We start from the raw sequence: 27,513 nt of genomic DNA on the forward strand, positions 1-27,513 counted from the left end.
TTACCGCATCCCTTGCAGCTGGATGCGCGGGCCGGGCAGTGCTAGCGGGGGTGCTTGGCCTGCCCGCAAAAGTAGCAGCGGGGCCCCTCGGGGTTGCCCGACCGCCTTGCAGCACAAGCTTGTGGGGGGATGGGGTATGTCTCGGGGTCGGCTGCGGAGGGGTTCCATGGTGCCCAGGGGGCTGCCGCGCGGTCGGGAATGTAAGCGCGGGTGTTTCTGGAGGCCACGTCCAGGGAGCGGGCAAGGGCCCATGCCTCCTTCAGGCCTAGGGTGTCTTTTTCCAGCAATCGCTGGCGGATCTGTGAGGACAGCATACATGCCACAAAAGTATCCCGGATCAAGAGTTCTGTGTGGTCGCTCGCCGAAACTTGCGCGCAGCTGCAGTTTCTCCCCAACACCAGGAGTGCACGTCAGAATTCTTCCAGCGATTCCCCAGGGATTTGTCGCCTCGTTGCTAGCAGATGTTGGTCGTAGACCTGGTTTACTGGGTGGATATAATGTTTTTTTGGCAGGTCTATTGCCGCATTGAAGTCTTCCGCATCCTCAATGAGTGTGTAAATTTCCAGGCTCACCCTCGAGTGCAGGACTTGCATTTTCCGTTCTCCTGTGGGTGTGTTTTCGGCCGTTCTGAGATATTCTTTAAAACACGCCAGCCAGTGCTTGAAGATTGCCGCTGAGTTCGCTGCATGGGGGCTGAGTTGTAGACACTCTGGCTTGATTCGGAACTCCATCCTTTTAAATCTAGCTTATTAAATTGATGCACGATCAATGACCACTAAAGCGAGGTTGAAGTCCAACTGAAGGCTTTAATAAGCTAGATGTTTCCCCCAGCAGCTCAGGTACAGAATGAAGGCTGCTGGGGTGGCACGGGCTCTTATATCCCGCCTAGTGGGGCAGAGCTACCATACAGCTTGACCAATAGGAAGCATACAATATCTACCAATGGTGTTCCAGCATTACCAGGTACCGTAATACCTCTACACAGACTACCGCAGAGGGTGCATGTATATTTATGTGTGTGAGAAAGAGAGAGAGGTGAGTATGTGAATATGAGTGTGGTATGTGTGTGAGAAAGAGAGAGAGGTGAGTGTATGTGAGAGAGAGAAAGAGGTGAGCGTGTGAGTGTAAGCCCGTGTGAGAGAATGGGGACAGGATTCTCTCAGCCCACGGCGGTTCGGAGAAACGCTGGGCCGGGCATGAATCGCCCCGACGCCGATCCGCCGATTCTCCCGTGACAGGAGAATCGGCGCCATTGACGCCGGCGTGGTCGGCGTGGCGCCGGTTGGGGGCCGTTCTACGCGCCCCCCCCCCCCCCAGCGATTCGCCACCCGGGATGGGCCAAGTGACCGCCCATAAACGGCAGAGTCCCGCCGGCGGTGTTCAGATCTGGTCTTACCCGGCGGGACCTCGACGTCCATCCTGTCGGGGGCAGCCTGGTGAGGGGGGGGAGGCGTTTCCGACCCAGGAGGGTGGCCTCCACAGTGGCCTGGCCCGTGATCGGGACCTACCGATTGTATGGCCGGCCTCTCCTGGTGGGGACCTCTTTTGCTCCGTGCTGGATCTGTAGCCCTACGCCATGTTGCATCAGGGCCAGCGCGGAGAGGGAAGCTAACCGTGCATGCGCGCATTCGTGCCGGTCGCAGCGCGCATGCACAGACCCGCGGTGCCCATTTGACGCCAGTATCGGCAGCTGGAGCGGCGTGGGTCTCTCCAGTGCCATGCTGGCCTCCTGTAGGGCAGAGGATCGCTGCACTTAGTGGTCCGATGACGCCGTCGTTAAACTCTCCAGTTTTTACGGCAGCGACAATACTCTGCCGTCAGATGGGAGAATCCCGCCCAGGAAGGTAGCTGATAGAGTCGGTGTGATTTAACTAAATGGGAACAAATTCTCATATCGAGGGCATTTATCCATGTATTTCCCGGTGCTCACAGTGCCGGGAAACATAACACTATCGAACGACACTCAGGTTAGATAGGGGGCCTCAGCAGGGAACGCGCAACCGAGGCCGCACAGAGCACCGTTTTCTGCACTGGGAAGCTCCGCTTGCTGCAATTCCTCAGTGTCGTGAGAAAATGGCATCCCAATCTCTGGATCCCCAACGTGACCTCCAACCCCACTCGGAGGGGGCACCTGCCCCCTCTGCCCCCCCTGCCCTGCTGCACCCATGCAGGGCACCCATCGGCCTGATAACCGCTGTATGAAAAATGACCACTTGGCACCTTGGTAGTGCCAACCTGGTGCACTGGCAGTTCCCCTTCCATTTGGCAGTGTCACCTGGGCACCTTGGCAGTGCCAGGTTGGCACCCAGGTGGCACTACCAGGGTGCCAGGCAGGTGATGTGAGAGAGGTGTGTGAGAGAGAGGTGAGAATGAGTTTGTGTGTGTGTGTGTATATGTCTGATATGCCAATCCAGCTCAACAGCAGCATTCCTAATAAATTAATTTGCAAAAGAGCATCACTCCTCCCATTAAAAATGACAATAATAAGCTAAGACTTAAGTACTTTGTTGAAAAACAGAAAATATTCATTCTAATACATGTATACAGAGAAGAAATAGAGAAGATTTTGTAAATTTGTTTTTCTAATTTTGCACGAATTGTACGTGGTTTAACTCTTCAACATAATAACAATTCTTCTCAAGGGTTCTGTCAGAACTCTTGGGAAGTCAAAAGGGTTCCATGGCCAGAAGAACCTGGGAAACCCTCATCTATACAATGATTGTATATTGGGCCACCTGGCTTCAAGGCTACTTTATCTTTCTTATTCTATTACTATGTCTAGGTCCAACGCCAACATCTACAGCTGAGGTAGAAGTCAGCCTGATGAAAAGAGTGCTCTGCACTGTTGACTGGGATGATTTTGTTGGGTGTCCTCCGGTGGCCAGAAGTCGAGCTAGCCCTGCTTGATACAAGTCTCCTGCTTTGGTGCAGGTGCAACCTCCTTGGCCTGACCTGCTGAACATTGGACTTCAAAACACCTCCAGGATACTTGTTTTCTTTCCCATAATTTCAAGAGATTTGTTTTCGATCTAGAAAATTGTGTATTATTTGCGAATGGCAGATGCCATAATGTGGACACCAATGCAGCCACTGCATTCAATGATATCCAGCATGTGGGAAGTTCGACATCTAAGTGTTGTTAACTGTGATTATCACAGTTAGCAGCGTTTAAATTGAGAGCGTGGAAATGTCTCCAAAAGATATTCTCAGTTTATATTCCAGTATTTAAGTTCTAAGAATTAGCTGAATAATCATAAAGTGTAACAATTCATTACATTTCTGCAAGATGCATTTAGTGTTTCCCATTGAAAATAAATTACACCATCAAATGCTTATGCTGATAACCTTTGGCTACTTTGCATGCAAGTGCTCCCATTCCTTCTGCTTCACAATATGTTGCAGAACATCCTACCTATTCACCAGGAAGATGCCATAATTAATACTGGCAGATCTATAAATACAGTGACATTAAAGGTCAAAGTTCAGCTTGTCTACAAAAACAATCATCCTTGTATGTGAATTAAATTATCTTGATTTTTTTTTCAATTACTTAAAGCTGTTCTGCTCGTCCAGCCATACAATCCACAAAAGATATCAGAATAAACACTTCTGCCGTCAGGCGAACCATTAATCTTCGATGTTGTTGCTTCTTTTTTCTGGTATAAATTATAAAGCCGTGCAGGTGAGCATGCAAGATATAAAACACCAAGTAACTGCAAACAAAGAACTCCTTTTATTTTTTCAAATAAAATTGTAAATAGCATAACCAGATTAGAAACTAAATTAAATCAATTTAAATCCTTAATTCTGAAGGGTGTAAGTTTTCAACCAGATATTTCTCATTCTTATTTATTTATCTTTTCTTCAAAATTAAGGAGGTTGTTGCCTGGAAAGGAAAGCATTTTCCAGTGTCCACTTTCAAAATCAAGCACTCTGTAATTAATCATGGCATTGGTGGAAGCAGTATACGATGGATAGAGCTAAGCTATCCCACGACCAATGGATCAGATCAAAGTTTTACAGTCCTACCACATTTGAATGAGATCGGTGGGGGACAAGTAAACACAGAACAGAGGGAGGATTCTGCACCACTATCCTCATCCTCAATGATGGGGGAGCCCAGCTCATCAGGACAAAAGACACGTCTAAAGCATTTGCAAGCATCTTCATCCAGAAGGACAGAGTGATACACCTCATCCTCCTCCAGAAGTCCCCAGATGCCAATCTTCAGCCAATTCAATTCTCTTCATGTGGTATCAAGAAATGGCCTACAGCACTGAATACAGGAAAAAAAACAACATTAAAGCCTTGGTCCAAACATGGACAAAATAGCTGAATCCAGAGATGAGTTGAGAGTGACTGTCCTTGACTGGGTGTCACATCAAGGAGCCCTGGAAAAATTGAAATCAGTGGGAATTAGGGGAACATCTCTTCACTGGTTAGAGTCATGCCTAGTACAAAGTTGTGGTTATTGGAGGTCAATCATCTCAGTCCCAAGGCATTGCTGCAGCAATCCCTCAGGGTAGTGTTTTAAACCCAAATATCTTCAGCTGCTTCATCAATGACATTCCCTCCATCATAAATCAGAAGTGGGGACACTCATTGATGATTACACAATGTTCAGTATCTATCGTAACTCCTCAGATACTGAAGTAGTCAGTGTTTATATGCAGCAAGACCCAGATGACATTCGGGCTTTGACTATTAAGCGACAAATGATAGTCACATGATACAAGCTATAGGCAATAACCATTTCTAATAAGGGAGAATCTAAACTTTGAAATTCAATGGGATTACCCTCACTGAGTTTGAGCATAAAATATCAAACAACTTTCTTTTGAAAATTATAAATTAAGCTGCACTAAAATATAGAAACAAATTTAACAGCATAAAAGCACACTTTAATCTGGCATCTCAAAATATTATCAACATCTTGGAGTTGTTATCATTTTACTTCTCCAATACCAGAATCCAAGTGATGTGATCCACCCTGCACTGACCTATTTTATTGCAAACAGATGGTACACAGCATGCACCCATTTATACAGATACTGTTTTCATCCTAAGGTAGCAAGTTGTGCCATCTGTCAACCAAGCATTAAACATTAGTGCATGTCCATGCTCATGGAGAATGATAGTTGTGATTCTCGGTGTTTTGAAAGCTGAAGAAAGGTTCCAATGGATTAGATTCCTCAGCAGCCGAGAAAGTTATTCTAATCTTCATTTAATTAATCTAGCCTTTGTGAATGCTCTTGATGGCAAAAGTTCCAAGCCACAAAAATTTAAACATCATGGCATCGTCATACTCAAAATGCCAGAAGTTTGCATGCATTTTAGTTGAATGTACTTGTTTTTCCATAGTGTCATTGATGCACGATCAATGACCACTAAAGCGAGGTTGTAGTCCAACTGAAGGCTTTCATAAGCTAGGTGGTGCTCCCAGCAGCTCAGGTACAGAATGAAGGCTGCGGCACGGGCTCTTATACCCCGCCTAGCAGGGCGGAGCTACCATACATCTTGACCAATGGGAAGCATACAATATCTACCAATGGTGTTCCAGCATTACCAGGTACCATAATACCTCTACACAGACTACCACATTCACCCCCTGTTCAAAATGAGTCTGGCGGGGGTGGTGGCCTGATACTACAAACGTGGCAACGTGGTAGAATTAATTATGGAGGTACCGTAATACCTCCGTACAGCATTTTGTAACTATTTACAATTCTATTAACTATTTACAATTTATGATTTAAATTTACAATTTAAAATGAAGCAATCAGTCGATCGGGGGCCCTGGTCGTCCTCTGTGATCGTCGGAGCTTCGGTGGTGACTCCAGTGGAGGCTCGGGCATCTGTGACTTCAGGAGCTTGGCCTCTGTCTCTGTGGCAGCTTCGACACCCCTCGACGGCGCTGGTGGGGAAAACGGTTGACCTGGGAAGGGAGCGCCTGCGGGGTGCATTGGTGGGTGGGGGGGCCTAGACAGGGCCGGCGGAAGGACCGATCCTCCTGTAAGGTGCCCTGGTGGGGGGGGAGGGTGGGACTGGTGGCTAGGTTGTGCGTGGGGCTCCAGCGGGCGCCAGGTCTCGTAGGGAGACCGTACCTTGTCGGCCGTCGGGGTACATCACGTAAGCGTACCGGGGGTTAGCGTGGAGAAGATGGACCCTCTCGACCAACGGGTCCGACTTTTGCGCCCGCACGTGTTTCCGGAGCAGGGTGGGTCCGGGAGCTGCCAGCCAGGTTGAATTGGATTGGATTGGATCTGTTTATTGTCACGTGTACCGATGTACAGTGAAAAGTATTTTTCTGCGAGCAGCTCAACAGATCATTAAATACATGGGAAGAAAAGGGAAGAAAAGAAAATACATAATAGGGCAACACAACATATACAATGTCACTACATAAGCACTGGCATCGGATGACGCATACAGGGTGTAGTGTTAATGAGGTCAGTCCATAAGAGGGTCATTTAGGAGTCTGGTGACAGTGGGGAAGGAGCTGTTTTTGAGTCTGGTCGTGCGTGTTCTCAGACTTCTGTATCTCATGCCCGATGGAAGAAGTTGGAAGAGTGAGTAAGCCGGCTGGGAGGGATCTTTGATTATGCTGCCCACTTTCCCCAGGCAGCGGGAGATGTAGATGGAGTCAATGGATGGTAGGCAGGTTCGTGTGATGGACTGGGCGGTGTTCACGACTCTCTGAAGTTTCTTGCGGTCCTGGACCGAGCAGTTGCCATACCAGGCTGTGATGCAGCCAGATAGGATGCTTTCTATGGTGCATCGGTAAAAGTTGGCCAGGGTTAATGTGGACATGCCGAATTTCCTTAGTTTCCTGAGGAGGTATAGGCACTGTTGCGATTTCTTGGTTGTAGCGTCGACGTGGGTGGACCAGGACAGATTTTTGGAGATGTGCACCCCTAGGAATTTGAAACTGCTAACCATCTCCACCTCGGCCCCGTTGATGCTGACACGGGTGTGTACAGTACTTTGCTTCCTGAAATCAATGACCAGCTCTTTCGTTTTGCTGGCATTGAGGGAGAGATTGTTGTCGCTACACCACTCCACTAGGTTCTCTATCTCCCGCCTGTATTCTCACTCATCGTTATTTGAGATCCGGCCCACTATGGTCGTATCGTCAGCAAACTTGTAGATGGAGTTGGAACCAAATTTTGCCACGCAGTCGTGTGTGTACAGGGAGTAGAGCACAGGTCCCAGAGGAGGACCTCCTGGGGAAGACAAGGAGACGTTCGTGAGGTGTCTGGTTGGTTGTGGTACAAAGCAGTGACAGGATGGAGTGGAGGGCATCCGGAAGGACTTCCTGCCAGCGGGAGCCTGGGAGATTGCTGGATTGTAGGGCCAGTAGGACGGTCTTCCAGACCGTTCTGTTCTCCCTCTCTACCTGTCCGTTACCACGGGGGTTGTAACTGGCCGTCCTGCTCGAGGCGATGCCCTTGCTGAGCAGGAATTGACGCAGTTCATCGCTCATAAAGGAGGACCCCCTATCACTATGTATGTAGGCGGGGAACCCAAACAGTGCAAAGATGCTATGGATGGCCTTGATGACGGTGGTTGCGGTCATGTCGGGGCAGGGGATGGCAAATGGGAACCGGGAGTGTGTATTACGGTACCTGAGAGGTTAAAGTACCATTGGTAGAACCTGTATGCTTGCTATTGGCTAGAGTGTATAATAGCTCCGCCCTGATAGGCGGGGTATAAGAACCCGTGCCGCCCCAGCAGCACTCATTCTGTACCTGAGCTGCTGGGGGAAACATCTAGCTTATTAAAGCTTTCAGTTGGATTACAACGTCGCTTTAGTGGTCATTGATCGTGCATCAATTTAATAAGCTAGAATTTTAAGAAGAAAGGATGGAGCTCCGAATCAAGCCAGAGTGTCTGCAACTTAGCCCCCACGCGGCAAACTCAGCAGCAATCTTTAAGCACTGGCTGGTGTGTTTTAAAGGGTATCTCGAGATGGCCGAAAACGCACCCACGGGAGAGCAGAAACTGCACGTCCTGCACTCAAGGGTGAGCCCGGAGATTTACACCCTCATCGAAGAAGCGGAAGACTTTGATGCAGCAATCGAGCTGCTAAAAGGACACTATATTCACCCGGTAAACCAGGTCTACGCCCGCCACCTGCTTGCAACAAGACGGCAAACCCATGGGGAATCGTTGGAGGAATTCTACCGCACACTCCTGGTGCTGGGAAGAAGCTGCGGCTACCCGCAAGTTTCGGCGAGCGAACACACGGAACTCTTAGTCCGGGACGCTTTTGTGGCAGTCATGCTTTCATCACAAATCCGCCAGCGCATATTAGAAAAGGACACGCTGGGCCTCAGGGAGGCACGGGCCCTTGCAGGCTCCCTGGAAGTGGCCTCCAGGAACATCCGTGCCTACGTTCCCGACCGCGCGTCAGCCTCCTGGGCAGCGTGGAACCCCGCAGCGGCCGACCCCGTTCCCCCGCAGGCCTGCGCTGCAAGGCGGCCTGGCAACCCCAAGGGGCCCCTTTGCTACTTTTGCGGGCAGGCCAAGTACACCCACCAGCACTGCCCGGCCCGCACATCCACCTGCAAGGGATGTGGCAAAATGGGCCATTTTGTGGGGGTATGTCAGGCCCAAGCGGTGACCGCGGTCTCCAGGGGTGAATCCGGACCGCCACCACAAACTTCTCCAAGGGCCGCGTGTGGCCAGCGGCCGCCGCCACCCCCATATCCCAGGACCACGTGCGGACCTCGGGCGCCGCCACCTTGTTCCACGGACGCCACGCTTGAAGGATGGGTGCTGCCATTTTGTGCACCCCTGGCCATGTGCGACCTATGGTAGACGCCATCTTGGATGAACCCCCAGGACCCCAGCTCGGCCAACCACACACTGCCTGAACAGAATTCCCAACTACTGTGATTGGCCTCGGTGACTCTGGATCAGTCCAGACCTCGAACACTCTCAACCGCTACGACGACCGTTTTCATCATCGGGCACGAGACGTCCTGCCTAATGGACTCTGGGAGCATGGAGAGCTTCATACACCCTGACACGGTAAGGCGCTGTTCCCTCCTCATCCACCCTGTTAATCAAAAAATCTCACTGGCCTCCGGTTCCCACTCAGTGGAGATAAAGGGGTTTTGAGTAGCAAACCTCGCAGTCCAGTGAAGGGAGTTCAAAAATTTCCGTCTCTACGTCCTTCCCCACCTCTGCGCGGCTACACTCCCGGGTTTAGAATTCCAGTGTAACTTTCAAATTCTGACCTTCCAATTCGGCGGCCCTATACCCCCCCTTACTGTCTGCGGCCTCACAACCCTTAAGGTTGACCCGCCTTCCCTGTTTGCGAACCTCACCCCGGATTGCAAACCCGTTGCCACCAGGAGCAGACGCTACAATGCCCAGGGCCGGATCTTTATTAGGGCACAGGTCCAAAGGCTACTGAGGGAAGGGGTTGTTGAAGCAAGCAACAGCCCCTGGAGAGCTCAAGTAGTGGTGGTAAAGACCGGGGAGAAGCATAGGATGGTCATCGACGACAGTCAGACCATCAACAGGTTTACGCTGCTGGACGTGTACCCCCTCCCCCGCATATCCGACCTGGTAAACAGGATTGCGCATTATAAGGTCTTCTCCACGGTGGATCTCAGGTCCGCCTACCACCAGTTCCCCATCCGCACTAGTGACCGCAAATACACTGCCCTCGAGGCAGACGGGCGGCTCTATCACTTCTTAAGGGTTCCCTTTGGTGTCACCAACGGGGTCTCGGTCTTCCAGCGCGAGATGGACCGAATGGTTGACCGTTACGGTTTACGGGCAACATTCCCGTATCTCGATAATGTCACCATCTGCAGCCACTACCAGCAGGACCACGACACCAACCTCCGAAAATTTCTCCAGACTGCTAAAATCCGTAACCTAACTTACAATAAGGATAAATGTGTGTTTAACACCGATTGTCTAGCCATCCTCGGCTAAGTTGGGCGAAATGGACTTATCGGCCTCGAACCTGAGCGCATGCACCCCCCTTATGGAGTTCCCCCTCCCTCACTGCTCTAAGGCCCTGAATCGCTGCTGACGGATTTTTAGCTACTACCCCCGGTGGGTCCCCAACTATGCGGACAAGGCCCGTCCCCTGATCCAATCCACAGTTTTTCCCCTGTCGATAGAGGCCCGCCAGTACTTCAGCTGCATCAAAGCAGACATTGCAAAGGCCACGATGCACGCCATCGACGAGTCCCTCCCCTTCCAGATCGAGAGCGATGCATCCGACGTAGCTCTGGCGGCAGCCCTCAACCAAGCGGGCAGACCCGTGGCCTTATTCTCCCGTACCCTCCATGCTTCCGTAATCCGCCATTCCTCAGTCGAAAAGGAGGCCCAGGCCATAGTAGAAGCTGTGCGACATTGGAGGCATTACCTGGCCGGCAGGAGATGCACTCTCCTCACGGAACAATGGTCAGTTGCTTTCATGTTCGATAATGCACAGCGGGGCAAGATAAAAAACGACAAGATCTTGCGGTGGAGGATCAAACTCTCCACCTACAACTACGAGATCTTGTATCGTCCCGGGAAGCTAAACGAGCCTCCTGACGCCCTGACCCGCGGCACATGTGCCACCGCACAAGTGGACCGCCTCCGAGCCCTCCACGAGGACCTCTGCCACCCAGGGGTCACTCACTTTTTCAATTTCGTCAAGACCCGCAACCTGCCCTACTCCATCGAGGAGGTCATGTCTGCCACCAGGGAATGCCATATCTGCGCGGAGTGCAAACCGCACTTCTACCGGCCAGAGAGAGTGCACCTGATAAAGGCTTCCCGTCTCTTTGAACGCCTCAGCATGGACTTCAAAGGCCCCCTCCCCTCCACCGACTGCAACACGTACTTCCTGAATGTGATTGACGAGTGCTCCTGGTTCCCACTTGCCATCCCCTGCCCCAACATGACCGCAACCTCCATCATCAAGGCTCTCCATAGCATCTTTGCACTATTTGCGTTCCCCGCTTACATACACAGCGATAGGGGGCCCTTCTTTATGGGCGACGAACTGCGTCAATTCCTGATCAGCAAGGGCATCGCCTCAAGCAGGACGACCAGTTATAACCCCCGCGGTAACGCACAGGTAGAGAGGGAGAACGGACGGTCTGGAAGAACGTCCTGCTTTATCATAGATCATGGAATTTAAAGTGCAGAAGGAGGCCATTCGGCCCATCGAGTCTGCACCGTCTCTTGGAAAGAGCACCCTACCCAAGTTCAACACCTCCACCCTATCCCCATAACCCAGTAACCCCACCCAACACTAAGAGCAATTTTGGACATTAAGGGGAATTTATGATGGCCAATCCACCTAACCTGCACATCTTTGGACTGTGGGAGGAAACCGGAGCACCTGGAGGAAACCCACGCACACACAGGGAGGATGTGCAGACTCCGCACAGACAGTGACGCAAGCCGGAATCAAACCTGGGACCCTGTAGCTGTGAAGCAATTGTGCTATCCACAATGCTACCGTGCTGCCCTACGGTCCAGGAACCTCCCAGTCTCCCGCTGGCAAGAAGTCCTCCCAGGTGCCCTCCACTCCATCCGGTCACTACTTTGTACAACCACCAATCAGACACCTCAAGAACGTCTCCTTGTCTTCCCTAGGAAGTCCTCCTCTGGGACCTCGCTCCCGAACTGGCTGGCAGTACCCGGACCCATCCTGCTCCGAAAACACGTGCGGGCACACAAGTCGGACCCGTTGGTCGAGAGGATCCATCTGTTCCATGCTAACCCCCAGTACGCCTACGTTCCAGCTACCAGTCCTACCCTCCCCTCCACCGCATCACCTTACAGGAGGATCAGTCCTTCCGCCACCCCTGTCGAGGCCCCCCCACCCACCGACGCCCCCCGCAGGTGCTCCCTTCCCAGGTCAGCCGTTTTCCACACCAGCGCCGTCTCGGGGTGATGAAGCTGCCATGGAGATCGAAGCCACGCACCCGGAGTCACAGACGCCCGAGCCTCCACCGGAGTCACCACCGAGGCTCTGATGATCACAGAGGATGACCAAGACCATGATCGACTGATTGCTTCATGTTAACTGTAATCTGGAAATATAAAACACCAAATGTACATAGCTACCAGACTTGTAAATAGTTACTAAACTCTGTACGGAGGTATTATGGTACCTCCATAACTAATTATACCTTGTTATGTTTTGTAATTTCTGCCCATCACCCCCGTCGGACTTTTTTTTTAACGGGGTGAATGTGGTATGACAGGCATCACGGTAACTGAGAGGATAAAGTACCATTGGTAGAACCTGTATGCTTGCTATTGGCTAGAGTGTATAATAGCTCCGCACTGATAGACGGGGTATAAGAACCCGTGCCGCCCCAGCAGCCCTCATTCTGTACCTGAGCTGCTGGGGGAAACATCTAGCTTATTAAAGCCTTCAGTTGGACTACAACCTCGCTTTAGTGGTCATTGATCGTGCATCAGGGAGTACTCGTCAATCACGTTCAGGAAGTGCGTGTTGCGGTCGGTGGAGGGGGCCTTTGAAGTCCATGCTGAGGCGTTCAAAGGAACGGGAAGCCTTTATCAGGTGCGCTTTCTCTGGCCGGTAAAAGTGCGGTTTGCACTCCGTGCACATTTGGCAGTCCCTGGTGGCTTTCCTGACCTCCTCGATGGAGTAGGGCAGGTTGCTGGTCTTGATAAAGTGGAAAAAGGCGAGTGACTCCCAGTGGCAGAGGTCCTCGTGGAGGGCTTGGAGGCGGTGCACTTGTGCGGTGGCACATGTGCCGCGGGACAGGGCATCAGGAGGCTCGTTTAGCTTCCCGGGACGATACAAGATCTCGTAGTTGTAGGTGGAGTGTTCGATCCTCCACCGCAAGATCTTATCGTTTATTATCTTGCCCCGCTGTGTATTATCGAACATGAAAGCAACCGACCGTTGGTCAGTGAGGAGAGTGAATCTTCTGCCGGCCAGGTAATGTCGCCAATGTCGCATAGCTTCTACTATGGCCTGTGCCTCCTTTTCAACTGAGGAGTGGAGGATTTCAGAGGCATGGAGAGTACGGGACAAGAAGGCCATGGGCCTGCCCGCTTGGTTGAGGGTGGCCGCCAGAGCTACGTCAGATGCGTCGCTCTCGACCTGGAAGGGGAGGGACTCGTCGATGGCGTGCATCGTGGCCTTTGCAATGTCTGTTTTGATGCGGTTGAAGGCCTGGCGGGCCTCTATCGACAGGGGAAAAGCTGTGGATTGGATCAGGAGACGGGCCTTGTCCGCATAGTTGGTGACCCACTGGACGTAGTAACTGCAAAACCCGAGGCAGCGTTTTAGGGCCTTGGAGCAGTGAGGGAGGGGGAAACTCCATAAGGGGGCGCATGCGCTCAGGTTCGGGGCCTATAACTCCATTTCGCACTACGTAGCTGAGGATGGCTAGGCGGTCGGTGCTAAACACGCAATTATCCTTGTTGTATGTAAGGTTAAGGATCTTTGTGGTCTGGAGGGATTTTCGGAGGTTGGTATTGTGGTCCTGCTGGTCATGGCCGCAGATGGTGACATTATCGAGATACGAGAATATTGCCCGTAAACAGTACCGGTCAACCATTCGGTCCATCTCGTCCTGGAAGACCGAGACCCCGTTGGTGACACCGAAGGGAACCCTTAAGAAGTGACAGAGTCGCCCGTTTGCCTCGAAGGCAGAGTATTTGCGGTCACTAGTGCGGATGGGGAGCTGGTGGTAGGTGGACTTAATATCCACTGTGGAGAAGACCTTGTAATGCGCGATCCTGTTTACCAAGTCGGATATGCGGGGGAGAGGGTGCGTGTCCAGCTGCGTAAACCTGTTGATGGTCTGACTGTAGTCGATGACCATCCTATGCTTCTCTCCGGTCTTTACCAACACTTCTTGAGCTCTCCAGGGACTGTTGCTAGCTTCAATGACTCCTTCCCTCAGTAGCCTTTGGACCTCTGACCTAATAAAGATCCGATCCTGGGCACTGTGCCATTATATTCAGATAAACATCATGGTGCAAACATACATACACACTGATGGACAGATCAATGGACCAATCAATACACACACAACATCACAGCCAATCACAAGCAAGAGCATACACACTATAAAACGGGGAACACGACACTTCCCGCTCATTCCAGCAGGAGACAGCTCAGGGCACAAAGCTCACAGCAAGCCACTCAGACATTCACCATGTGCTGAGTGCCTCTCCAAGATAGTGTTAGGGCTGGGTCCACAGGTTAGGGTAATGAACGAACCACAGTAGCCAGTTTATAGATGTTGTTCTTGTTAGTAATAAAACTGAGTTGTACCATCCGCAACCGTGTTGCTTTGGCGATCCTGTTTACCAGGTCGGATATGCGGGGGAGAGGGTACGCGTCCAGTTGCGTAAACCTGTTGATGGTCTGACTGTAGTCGATGACCATCCTATGCTTATCCCTGGTCTTTACCAACACTTCTTGAGCTCTCCAGGGACTGTTGCTAGCTTCAATGACTACTTCCCTCAGTAGCCTTTGGACCTCTGACCTAATAAAGATCCGATCCTGGGCACTGTACCATCTGCTCCTGGTGGCGAAGGGTTTGCAATCCGGGGTGAGATTCGCAAACAGGGAAGGCGGGTCAACCTTAAGGGTCGTGAGGCCGCAGACAGTGAGGGGGGTATAGGGCTGCCGAATTTGAAAGTTAGAATTTGGAGATTACACTGGAAGTCTAAACATAGGAGTGTGGCCGTGCAGAGGTGGGGAAGGACTTGGAGCCGGTAATTTTTAAATTAACGGGGTGGACGAGGAGAGAACAGCACCTTACCGTGTCGGGGCGTATGAAGCTCTACGTGCTTCCAGAGTCGATTAGGCAGGACGTCTCGTGCCCGTTGATAAATACAGTTGTTGTAACAGTTGAGAGTGTTCAAGGCCGGGACTGATCCAGAGTCACCGAGGGTATTTGCAGCAGTTGAGTGTTCTCTTTGGGCAGTGTGTGGTCAGCCGAGCTGGGGTCCTGGGGGTCCATCCAAGATGGCTACTCCCATTGGTCGCACATGGCTGGGGCTGCACAAAATGGCGGCGTCCATCCATCTAACGTGGTGTCTGCGGGACAAGATGGTGGCACCCAGGGTCCGCATGTGGCCCTGGAGTAGGAAGATGGCGGCGCCCGCTGGCTGCACGGGGACCGTGGAGAAGTTTGTGTTGACGGTCCGCATTCGCGGCCGGAGACCGCGGCGACCGCATGGACCTGGCATACCACCTCGAAATGGCCCTTTTTACCCTTGCAGCTGGATGCGCGGGTCGGGCAGCGCTGGCGGGAGTGCTTGGCCTGCCTGCAAAAGTAGCAGCGGGGCCCCCCGGGGTTGCCAGGCCGCCTTGCAGCACAAGCTTGTGGGGGGATGGGGGATGTCTCGGGGTCGGCTGCGGAGGGGTGCCACGCTGACCAGGGGGCTGACGCGCGGTCGGGAACGTAAGCGCGAGCATTTCTGGAGGCCACGTCCAGGGAGCCTGCACGTCCCCGTGCCTCCTTGAGACCTTGAGTGTCTTTTTCCAGCAATCGCTGGCAGATTTGGGAGGACAGCATACCTGCCACGAAAGCGCCCGGACCAAGAGTTCTGTGTGTTCACTCGCCGAAACTTGCGGGCAGCTGCAGTTTCTCCCCAACACCAGGAGTGCATGGTAGAATTCTTCCAGCGATTCCCCAGGGATTTGTCGCCTCGTTGCTAGCAGATGTCGGGCGTAGACCTGGTTTACTGGTGTCCTTTTCGCAGCTCTATTGCTGCATCAAAATCTTCCGCTTCCTCGATGAGGGTGTAAATCTCCGGGCTCACCTAGAGTGCAGGACTTGCATTTTCTGTTCTCCCGTGGGTGTGTTTTTGGCCGTCCCGAGATATCCTTTAAAACACGCCAGCCAGTGCTTGAAGATTGCCGCTGAGTTCACCACGTGGGGGCTGAGTTGTAGACACTCCGGCTTGATTCGGAGCTCTATCCTTTCAAATCTAGCTTATTAAATTGATGCACGATCAATGACCACTAAAGCGAGGTTGTAGTCCAACTGAAGGCTTTAATAAGCTCGATGTTTCCCCCAGCAGCTCAGGTACAGAATGGTGGCTGCTGGGGCGGCACGGGCTCTTATACCCTGCCTAGCAGGGCGGAGCTACCATACAGCTTGACCAACAGGAAGCATACAATATCTACAAATGGTGTTCCAGCATTACCAGGTACCGTAATACCTCTACACAGACTACCGCAGTCATTTATTGTACGTTAACCATAAGCATAATTCCCATAATGAATGAGTGTAGACCGTGCATCAAAACACAACAAAGTGGTAAACTTCCCCTGAGCATCACATGTTGCGTTACTTAAGTCATTTCTAGTCTCAGGTAGTGACCTTTTGTTAGTAGGTCAAAGGAAGAGTGGCAGATGTCCTTAAATGTGACACTTTACCAAAGCCCAAGGTAAATTAAAGTAGCAGTGGGAAGGCAGTGGCACAGTGGTAGTGTTACTGAACTAGGAAATCAGAGACCCAGAGTAATGCTCTGGGGTCTCAGGTTCGAATTCCACCACTGCAGATGGTGAAATTCGAATTCAATAAAAATCTGGAATTAAAGGTCTAATGATGACCATGAAAGTATTGTCGATTGTCGCAAAAAAACATCTGTTTCACTAGTGTTCTTTAGGGAAGGAAATCTGCCATCCTCACCTGGTCTGGCCCAAATGTGACTCTGAATCCACAGTATAGTGATTGACTCTTAACTGCCCCCTTAAATCGACTTCCGGTTGCGGCTCTGCCTGGTAGGTCGCACGTTCGGCAGCTCCTGACGTGAACTGACTTTTGGGCCCTCTTGTGAGCCCCAGCGGCACTTGGACGATGATTCCCAGTGTGGGAAGGCAGCAGTAAGGTTCCCCCAGCACTGCAGGGAGTGGACCAGGAGTGGAGCGGTCAAAAAAGTGACCTTGGAGAAGAGAGGACAACGGGCGCGAAAAAGTAAGATGGCGGCGAGCGGAGACCAGGCAGCGTGGACGCAATGGTCGTGGGAGCAGCAGGAGTTCCTGAAAAGCTGCTTTACGGAGCTGAAAGCAGAGATGCTGGCCCCAATGAAAGCATCGATTGAGAGGCTGGTGGAGACCCAGAAGGCTCATGGGCGGCGATTAGAGAGGTGCAGCAGTTAAGCCTCTGAAAACGAGGACAAGATCCTGGGCCTGGTGGTGAAAGTGGAGGCGCACGAGGCGCTACATAAAAAGTGGCAGGAAAAGTTTGAGAACCTGGAGAACAGGTCGAGGAGGAGGAATCTCCGGATCCTGGGTCTCCCTGAAGGTGTGGAGGGGTCCGACATCGGGGCATATGTAGCCACGATGCTGAATGCGCTAATGGGCGCGGGAGCCTTCACGAGGTCCCTGGAGCTGGAGCACAGAGTCATGGCAAGGAGGCCTAAGGCAAATGAGCCGCCAAGGGCCACAGTAGTGAGGTTTCACCACTTCACGGACAGAGAGCGCGTCCTGAAATAGGCGAAGAAAGAGCGGTGCAGCAGCTGGAAGAATACGGAGATCCGCATACTGGTACTGGAGTGCAGAGCTGGCCAAGAAGAGGGCAGGATTCAACTGGGCCAAGGCGGTTCTCCACCGAAAGGGGGTGAAGTTCGGGCTGTTGCAGCCAGCGCGATTGTGGGTCACTTTTCAGGACCGCCACCATTATTTCGATACGCCGGAGGAGGCGTGGACCTTTATTCAGAACAAAAAATTGGACTCGAACTAATGGTTTGCTGTGGGTTTTGGGAACGCTGGGGAGTGGGAAGGGGTGATTGGGTGTTATATGTGTGTTTTAATAGGCATGGGTATTGTTTTGGAGGGGCCGCTCCTCGCGTTCGAAGGGGGGAGAGGGGCAGGAGGCCCTGGGTGGTTGGGAATTGGGGAAAGGCTGCAGGAGGAAGGAGCTGTGCCACAGTGGGTTGGGCCGGCCCAGGTAGCTGACGTACGAGAGTGCAATGGGGGGGAGCAAGGGGGCTAGACAGTTTTCTAGGCCGGGGGGCGGGGGGGCTGGGTTGCTGATGCATTGACCAAAGGGGAGCTGGAGGTAAGAGAGAGAGTCGGGGCGGGGGTCCTCCACCTGGGGGACTGGAGAGTGCAGGAGGCGTGGGCACGCGGCTGGCCTAAGAAAGGAGATGGCTAGTCGGGGGGTGGGGGGGGGGTGGGGGGGGGGGGGGGGAGGGGGGGGGGGTGAGAGAGGGGGCGGGGGGGGTGCAGTCCCCTGATCCGGCTGATCACATGGAACGTGAGGGACCTGAACGGGCCGGTCAAGAGGGCCCGGGTGTCCGTGCACTTAAAGGGACTGAAGGCAGACGTTGCTATGTTGCAGGAGACGCACCTGAAAGTGGTGGATCAGATCAGGCTGAGAAAGGGATGGGTGGGGCAGGTCTTTCATTCGGGGCTGGATGCGAAGAATAGAGGGCTTGCAATCTTGGTGAGTAAGCGGGTGTCGTTCGAGGCGCTGAAAATTGTGGCTGATAATGGGGGTCGATATGTGATGGTGAGTGGTAGGCTTCAGGGGACCTGGGTGGTGCTGGTGAATGTGTATGCCCCAAACTGGGACGATTCATGAAGCGCATGCTGAGTCGGATCCCGAATCTGGAAGCGGGGAGCCTGATAATTGCGGGGGGGACTTTATTACTGTACTGCACCCGGCACAGGACCGATCCAGGTCGAGGTCGGGCAAGAGGCCAAGGTTCTCAGGGGGTATATGGATCAGATGGGGGAAGTGGATCCGTGGAGCTTTGCTAGGCTGGCGGCCAGAGAGTTCTCCTTTTTCTCCCACATGCAAAAGGCCTATTCACGGATAGACTTCTTTGTGGTGAGCAGGGCAATGATTCCAAGAGTGGAGGGAACGGAATATTCGGCCATAGCGATTTCGGACCACGCCCCGCAATGGGTGGAGTTGGAGTTGGGGGAGGAAAGGGACCAGCGCCCGCTGTGGCGCTTGGACGTGGGACTGTTGGCAGATGAGGAGGTGTGTGGGAGGGTCCGGGGATGCATTCAGAGATACATAGAGGCCAGTGATAATGGGGAAGTACCGGTTGGTGTGGTTTGGGAGGCTCTGAAAGTGGTGGTTAGGGGAGGGTTAATCTCAATTCGTGCTCTCAGGGAGAAGGGAGGGAGGACGGAGAGGGAGAGGTTGGTGGGGGAGATATTAAGGGTGGATAGGAGGTATGCGGATTCCCCTGAAGAGGGGCTGCTGAAGGAGCGACGGAGCCTCCAAACGGAATTTGATTTGTTGACCACGGGGAAAGCTGAGACCCAGTGGAGGAAGGTGCAGGGGGCAGTATACAAGTATGGGGAGAAGGCGAGCCGGATGCTGGCGCATCAGCTACGCAAGAGGGAGGCGGCGAGGGAAATTGGAGGAATCAGGGACAGAGGGGGGAACATGGTGTGGAGTTCGGCTAAAATAAATTAGGTATTCAGGGATTTTTATGGGAACCTGTATAAGTCAGAACCCCCGGAGGGTGGGGGGGGCGGGGAGGGGATGCAGCGGTTCCTGGACCATTTGAGGCTCCCAAGAGTGGAGGAGGGGCAAGTGGAAGGGCTGGGAGCCCCGATTGAGATAGAGGAGCTGGTTACGGGGTTGGGGAGCATGCAGGCGGGCAAGGCCCCAGGGCCTGATGGGTTCCCGGTCGAATTCTACAGGAAGTTTGTGGATTTTCTGGGTCCGCTGCTGATGAGAACCTTCAAGGAGGCGAGGGAGGAAGGGATTCTTCCCCCGATAATGTCTCAGGCGCTGATCTCACTGATCCAGAAGCGGGACAAGGACCCGCTGCAGTGTGGCTCATATAGGCTGATCTCGCTCCTTAATGTAGATGCCAAGTTGCTGGCAAAGGTCTTGCCACAAGGATTGAGGATTGTGTCCTGGGAGTGTTACACGAGGACCAGATGGTGTTCGTGAAGGGCAGGCAGCTAAATGCAAATGTGCGGAGGCTCCTGAATGTGATTATGATGCCCTTGGAGGGTGGGGAGGCAGAAGTGGTGGCGGCAATGGACGCGGAGAAGGCCTTTGATCGGGTGGAGTGGGAGTACCTATGGGAAGTGTTTGGCAGGTTTGGGTTTGGGGAGGGGTTCATAGGGTGGGTCAAATTGTTATACCAGGCCCCAGTGGCGAGCGTATCTACGAATCGGCAGAGATCAGGATATTTTAGGTTGTACCGGGGGACGAGACAGGGGTGCCCCCTGTCCCCTCTGTTGTTTGCTTTGGCAATTGAGCCACTGGACATGGCATGAGGGAATCTAGAAACTGGAGGGGGTTGGTCCGGGGAGGGGAGGAACATCGGGTCTCGCTGTATGCTGATGACCTGCTTTTGTACATCGCAGATCCAGTGGAGGGGGTGGTAGAGGTTATGCGGATCCTTAGGGAGTTTGGGGACTTCTCAGGCTACAAGCTTAACGTGGGGAAGAGTGAGCTCTTTGTGGTGCATGTGAGGGGCCAGGAGAAGTGGCTGGAGGAGGTGCCGCTCAAGAGGGCGGAGAGGAGTTTCCGATATTTGGGTATCCAGGTGGCCAGGAGTTGGGGGGCCCTGCATAAGCTTAATTTGGCATGGTTGGTAGACTAGATGGAGGAAGACTTTAGGAGATGGGACGTGTAGCCACTCTCCCTGGTGGGCAGGCTGCAGTCCATTAAGATGACGGTCCTCCCTAGGTTCCTGTTTGTGTTCCAGTGCCTGCCCATCCTCATCCCGAAGGCCTTTTTTAAGCGAGTAAGCAGGAGCATTATGAGGTTTGTATGGGCAAGTAAGACCCCGAGGGTCAAGTGGCTGTTTCTGGAGCGTATTCGGGACAGAGGTGGGCTGGCGCTACCGAACCTGTGTAGTTATTACTGGCCAGCCAATGTGGCAATGATTCGGAAATGGGTAATGGAGGGAAAGGGGGCAGCGTGGAAAAGATTAGAGGCGGCGTCATGCGTGGGCACTAGCTTGGGAGCGTTGGTGACGGCACCTTTGCCGCAACCGCCGACACAGTACACCAGGAGCCCGGTGGTGGCAGTGACACTGAGGATCTGGGGGCAGTGGAGACGGCACAGGGGTGAGTTGGGGGCCTCAAATTGGTCCCCAATACGGAATAATCATAGGTTTGCACCGGGCAGGATAGATGGTAGATTCCTAAGCTAGCATTGGGTGGGAATTAAAAGGATGGGGGACCTATTTATCGACGGGGCTTTGGCTAGCCTGGGGGCGCTGGAGGAGAAATTTGGGTTACCCTCCGGAAACACTTTTAGGTACATGCAGGTGAGGGCGTTTGTGAGAAGGAAGGTAAGGGAATTTCCACTGCTTCCCGCAGGGAGGATTCTGGACCGGGTGACCTCGGGTGTATGGGTGGGAGAGGGCAAGGTCTCGGCGATCTATCAGGAGTTGCAGGAGGTGGAGGAAGCCTCGGTGGAGGAGCTGAAGGGCAAGTGGGAGGAGGAGCTGGATGAGGGCTTGTGAGCTGAGGCCCTGGGCAGGGTTAACTCCTCCTCACTTGCGCCAGACTTAGCCTGATCCAGTTCAAAGTGGTTCACAGGGCACATATGACAGGGGCGAGGATGTGCATGTTTTTTGGGGTGGAAGACAGATGTGTGAGGTGCTTGGGAAGCCCAGCAAATCACGCCCATATGTTCTGGGCGTGCCCAGCGCTAGAGGGGTTCTGGAAGGGCTTCGCAAAGGCTATGTCCAAAGTCTTTGATACTCGGGTAAAACCGAGCTGGGGGATAGCAATATTCGGGGTATCAGATGAGCCGGGAGTACAGGAGCCGAAAGAGGCCGGTGTTCTGGCCTTTGCGTCCTACTAATGTGGAGGGATGCGAAACCCGCAAGCGTGGAGGCTTGGATTAATGACATGGTAGGGTTCATCAAGTTTGAGAGGATAAAGTTTGCCTTGCAAGGGTCTGTGCAGGGGTTCTCCAGGTGGTGGCAACCGTTCCTGGACTTTCTCGTGGAACATTAGGTGGACGCCAAGAGCAGCAGCAACCCAGGGGCGAGAGGCGGGGGGGTTGGCTTGTTTTTATTATTGTAAGGTGCATTTGCCCCATTTTTGTTCTTAGTTTGTTAGACAGTTTAATGTTTAGTGGTTTAAGTTGTTGGAGGGGATGGCGTAAGGCCTCCCTTTTTATTTTTCTTATGTATATTTTCTTTCCTTTTTGGAGTGTTTTGTAAAAATTTATTGAAAACCTTGAATAAACATATATATTTTTTAAAAACTGCCCCCTTGAAAGCAATTAGGGATGGGCAATAAATGCTGGCCCATCCTGTGACAGCTAAGTCCCATGAACAAATTAAACATTTTTTTTTTTAAAGAACTGACTATTCTGGTTTCCACTTCTCGGAATGGAAAGCCATAGTCAACTGGAAACATCGACAAAGACAGATTACGAAGAAGTAACTGACCACAATTCTGTAATGGTCAATGTACGTTAAGCTTCAACAGGGAAGTTGACCAGCAGGAAAGCATTTGAAAGGAGCTTAAATTCAACATCCTTTGGACACAGGCTTGTATCATTTTTAACTATGTTTGCAAGTGAGATCATCAAGGCAACAGTTGGAAGGAGTTGCTGAGCTCATTAGCATGAGAGGGCTGACCTGACATCAGTTATTATGCAAGTGTGCAGCAATGGCCCTGTTCCTTCAACTGTTTGTACTAATTCGACTCTGGCATCCTGTCAAGCGCAAGAATGCCACAAAAATAGTTCCCAAATAATGTCGTCAGCACTCACCATTTAAGGAAAATTAAATTGACCATGGATAATTAAGAGACTGTTAAAGTAATAGTTTTCTTGAACAATTTAATCTTTAACCTGAGGTACTAATGGTGAGCTGTTGAACAGAATTTTCGATCGTTTGAGGAAGCGGGATGATTGGTGGGACCGGAGGTGGGAGGGCAGGTAGCAAACTAAAGCCAATTAAAAGATCTAGCGTTCTGCAGATGCCAGCTGGGATTTTCCATTCGGACTGCCCCTTGATGCCGAGACATGGCCCAGTGATGGATGTAGCCTCCTATGCGTAGACAAGGGCTGAGGACCATGCTTCAACCTGCTAGGAGACCAGTCCACAATGGCCCCCCACCCTCCATAACCATAGAATCCTTATACTGCAGAAGGAAGCCATTCAGCCCTTCAAGCCTGCACTGACCCTCTGAAAAAGCACCCTACCTAGGCCCACTACCCCTCCCTATCCCCATGACCCCACCTTTGGACATTAAGAGGCAAGTTAGCCTGGCTAATCCATCTAACATTCACATCTTTGAACTGTGGGAGGAAACTGCGGTGAGCAAGCTGATGAAACATGCGTTGACAGAGGGAGAACCAGCTCCAAACAGACAGTTACCCAAGGCCGGATTTGAACCCGGGTCCCTTCTGCTGTGAGGCAAAAACGACTGTGCCACCAATGCCACCCATACCCACAACAGCCACAGTATGGGTCATAACTGTGGCCGTCGGCTATCCAGTAGAGGGGTTGGCCCTCCATAATAACTGCCTGACAACTTTGTTTTTTTTAATTAAAAAAAAAAAGAAACTTTTTCAGATGAAGGTGCCCCCTATCTCTCTTCTTTCTAGATCAACAACACCCAACGCTGACAGTTGGATCAGTGTTGGAAGGCCTCCATTTGGCTCTCCAGCCAGTTGAACGTCTTCAATTTCTTTTGTATGAACTTTCAATGCAAAATATGTTGTCAAGTACATCTTATTGTCGAGTTAGAAAAGCAAATTAGCACCTTACCATTATGGACTTATCAATGAATTTGAGGAGGTGTAAACCGACAGTGGAACTTGAGCATATGTTATACAGTTTTTGATCATGCTTTTGATATGTGAAGCACATCTTTCTGTTCCATCTGAAATTAAACAATAATTCAAGATTTTCATAAGAACACTAACCTCCTTACAGCAAGTGTCATATTCTATTCTGATATGTGGTAAGTGATTTGGACCATGAATATTTTTCTTTGGTGATGGATGTTTTGCTGTAACTAAGCTCACGCTAAATGAGTTCCAGTCTATCTAAGTTGTGTAGCTATTTTCCTCTCTGTGTAATCGATAAACTTTGATGTCAAATGTGATTATATTGTATCAAAATGCAAAACAATCTTCCTACAACAAAAAGGGCTATTACCAAGTGTTGAAATTGTAAAACAAATGTTAAATTGCCGAAACAAGGACTGGAAATCTCCGGCGGCTGGGATTCTCTTTTCCCGCCTGCAGGTATCCCAGCAGCATGGGGTGGCTTCAATGGGCAATTCCATTGGCAGGCGGCGGGAGTAGGGATCCTGTGATAGCTCATTTGTCACCAGATATATGGGGGACCATGGGCAGGATTCCCTGAAAATGGGGCGAGGTCCCCACGCCGGCGGGAACAACGGCGGCAACTTCTTCCAATTTCTCGGGGGCTGGTGTGACGCTGGAGTGGTTGGTGCCATTCCAGCTGGCGTGGATGGGCCGGCGCGAGTTCGCGTATGCGCGGAATGGCCGGTGTGATCTTGCACATGCGCAGACTGGCTGGCGTATTTCCGCGCATGCGCAGACCAGCCGGCGTATTTCCGCACATGCGCTGGGGTTCCCTTCTCCGTGCCGGCCCCCGGGAAATATGGCGGAGCCCTACCGGGGCCCAGCGCAGAGGAAAAAAAGCCCCCACGGAACCAGCCCGCCCGCAGGATCGGTAGGCCCTGATCGTGGGCCAGGCCACCGTTGGGCCCCCCCACGGAGTCGGATCCCCCCGTGCCCCCCCCCAGGACCGCCCCCGCACGTTTACCTGCCAGGTCCTGCTGTGCGTGAGGTGAGTAATTCACGGCGGCACAACTGGGCAAAACTTTACGGCCACTCTGCCCATCGGGGCCCGGAGAATCGCCGGGGGGCCTGCTGTCAATGGCCCCCAACTGGCGTGGCGGGAATCCCGCCGGCCCCCGAAAAACGGCGCCGGAGAATAGGGCAGCCGGCGTCAGGGCGGGATTTGCGCCTTCCCCCGTGGATCCTCCGATATCTCTCCCTCTTCAATTGTCATGCAACCGGCAGTCTAGTGATTTCTTCTGCAATGGGAATGAAAGCAATTGATTGGAATGGCATCCCAGGTACTGTGCTTGGAGTTATGTGTTCTGTTCTACTGCAAGAAAAGAAAGGAGAGTTTTGAGTGTGTGTATTAGATTGTGATGAGAAGATGGAGGAATAGTTGTGGAGGGTAGCAATTATGGATTGATGCAGGAGTAGGCCATTCGGCCCTTCGAGTCTGCTCCGCCATTAATTATGATCATGGTTGATCATGAAAATGAAATGAAATGAAAATCGCTTATTGTCACAAGTAGGCTTCAAATGAAGTTACTGTGAAGAGCCCCTAGTCGCCACATTCCAGTGCCTGTTTGGTCATTGAACTCAGTAACCTGTTCCTACTTTCCCTCCATATCCTTTAACCCCTTTAGCCCAAAGCACTATAACTTCTTCTTGAAACCATACAGGCTGGGATTCTCTGACCCTGCACCGGGTCGGAGAATCGCTGGGGGAGGGCGCGAGAATCGCGCCACACCGCCACACCACAGGCTCACCACTCCCACGAGTCTCCCACTGGGGTCTCCCACTGGTGTCTGCCCCGACACAGGTGAGCATTGCCAGGTTTGCACTGCCTGGTTGTCAGTGCCAACCTGTGCTGGCCTCTAACCCCGGGGGCAATTCTTAACTCTGCCCCTGCAGAGGGATCCCCTTGTCTGCATCACACCGGGCCCAACCTGTGTTAAACCTCGCCGATGTGACGGTTTCAATATTCTGTGAGGGGTAATTATTTGGTGGTGGGGGGGGGGGGGGGGGGGAGGGGAGCAATAAGTACATATTAAAATGGGTTTCATGCCGTTTGTGAACATGTATCTCGCATTGCCAATGGCGAGACCAGGTAAAATCGACAAATTGGGGCGACATGTTGGCACAGTGGTTAGCGCTTCACAGCGCCAGGGAGCCGGGTTCAATTCCCGGCTTGGGTCACTGTCTGTGTCGGAGTCTGCACGTTCTCCCCGTAGGTTTCCTCCGGGTGCTCCGGTTTCCTCCCACAGTCCAAAGATGTGCAGGTTAGGTGGATTGTCCCATAGTGTCCAAAAGTTAGGTGGGGTTGCAGGGTTACGGGGATAGGGTGGAGGTGTGGGCTTAGGTAGGGTGCTCTTTCAGGGGCCGTTGTAGATCCGATAGGCTGAATGGCCTCCTTCTGCACTGTAAATTCTATGATTCTATGAAATGTGATCTCTGTGGCGAGAATCGCACTTCCAATTTTCGCAAGATTTTGGGTCTCGCCACCGATTCCATGATGGAGGGCGGCCTCAAGATCCCGTCCATTTGATTCTCAGAGGGCTTGACAGGGAAGATGCTGAGAGGTTGTTTCCCCTTGTGAGAGAGTCTGGGACCAAAGGGCATAAGCTCAGAGTAAGGGGTCATCCATTTAAGACCGAGATGAGTAGAAGTTTCTTCTCTCAGAGGGTAGTTAATCTGTGGGTATCTTGACCGCAGAGAGCTGTAGAGGCTGGATCGTTAACTGTGTTCAAGGCTGAGATAGACAGACCTTTAATCAATAAGGGAGTCAAGGGTTGTGGGGATGAGGCAGGAAAGTGGTTGCTGAGGTTGTTAAGAAGCCAATTATGTGGTATTTTAGACCTAAATAATGGATTTCCCAGCCATGGGGACTTGCCAGCAATTTGCCACTGTTTGTGAGCTGAGTACACAGCTAAAGAGCTTTAGTGAAACTCACAAACTAGAAAGGCTTCTATCAGTTACGCAGAAGAGCTCCAACCCTGGCCATTGCGAGACAACTGTTCAAAGCACTTCTTCTCTCGTCGTGAGATTTCAATGCTTGGCAGGTGATTGTCAACTTCTTAGAAGACAGTCTAACTAGCTGACACTTCGTTCATCTTCAGCTGCATCTTCCTGCTGCTAACTTTCAGCATGGCTTATGGCTTGCCACCTCTGCTGAGGAGCAAGAACAGAAGCAACAGCTCCAGCAGCACCACGAGCAGCAGCTTCTTAAACAGAGGAAAAGCCCTCACTCAGTACACCTGACAACCAGCACGTCAGGAGGCTCAGGCTCTGATATCAGGCCGCTGCTGACATCTGGAGAATCATGGGAAAAGACCTCTTTCAAAGTGAACCAGTTGGGGATGCTTTGTCAACGATCAACAGGCTGCTAATTGGAGTACGACCACCATCTCCCACCTAGCTCTACCTCTTGCCAAGTTGTGTGCTGTCTTCTCCTGCAAGGCTTGTGTGCAAAGAATGGAAGGAAGGATATGGAGGGTAAATGTAAGGCATGAAAGCAGAAGGTTCAGTGTGAGTGTTGATTATTTGGATGGAGATGTGAGGTGTCCAGAGAGAGAGAGAAGAATGAGCGGAGCTGCAAGATGTGTTTGTCAGAGAAGTGCGGTGCAGGAGAATAGTCAGAATGTGGGTCATGATACCTGAGAGAACTATGCCAATCACCTGCCATGCCTTCCTGACGTCCTGAATCCTCTTGGTGCACTTTCTCCAGAGTAGAAGGTGCGCACTTCTGCTGCTGACTTCCTGAATCATCAATATCCATGCC

The sequence above is a fragment of the Scyliorhinus torazame genome, chromosome 8 (genome assembly GCF_047496885.1).
Source record: "Scyliorhinus torazame isolate Kashiwa2021f chromosome 8, sScyTor2.1, whole genome shotgun sequence".
In the NCBI taxonomy this organism is placed as follows: domain Eukaryota; kingdom Metazoa; phylum Chordata; class Chondrichthyes; order Carcharhiniformes; family Scyliorhinidae; genus Scyliorhinus; species Scyliorhinus torazame.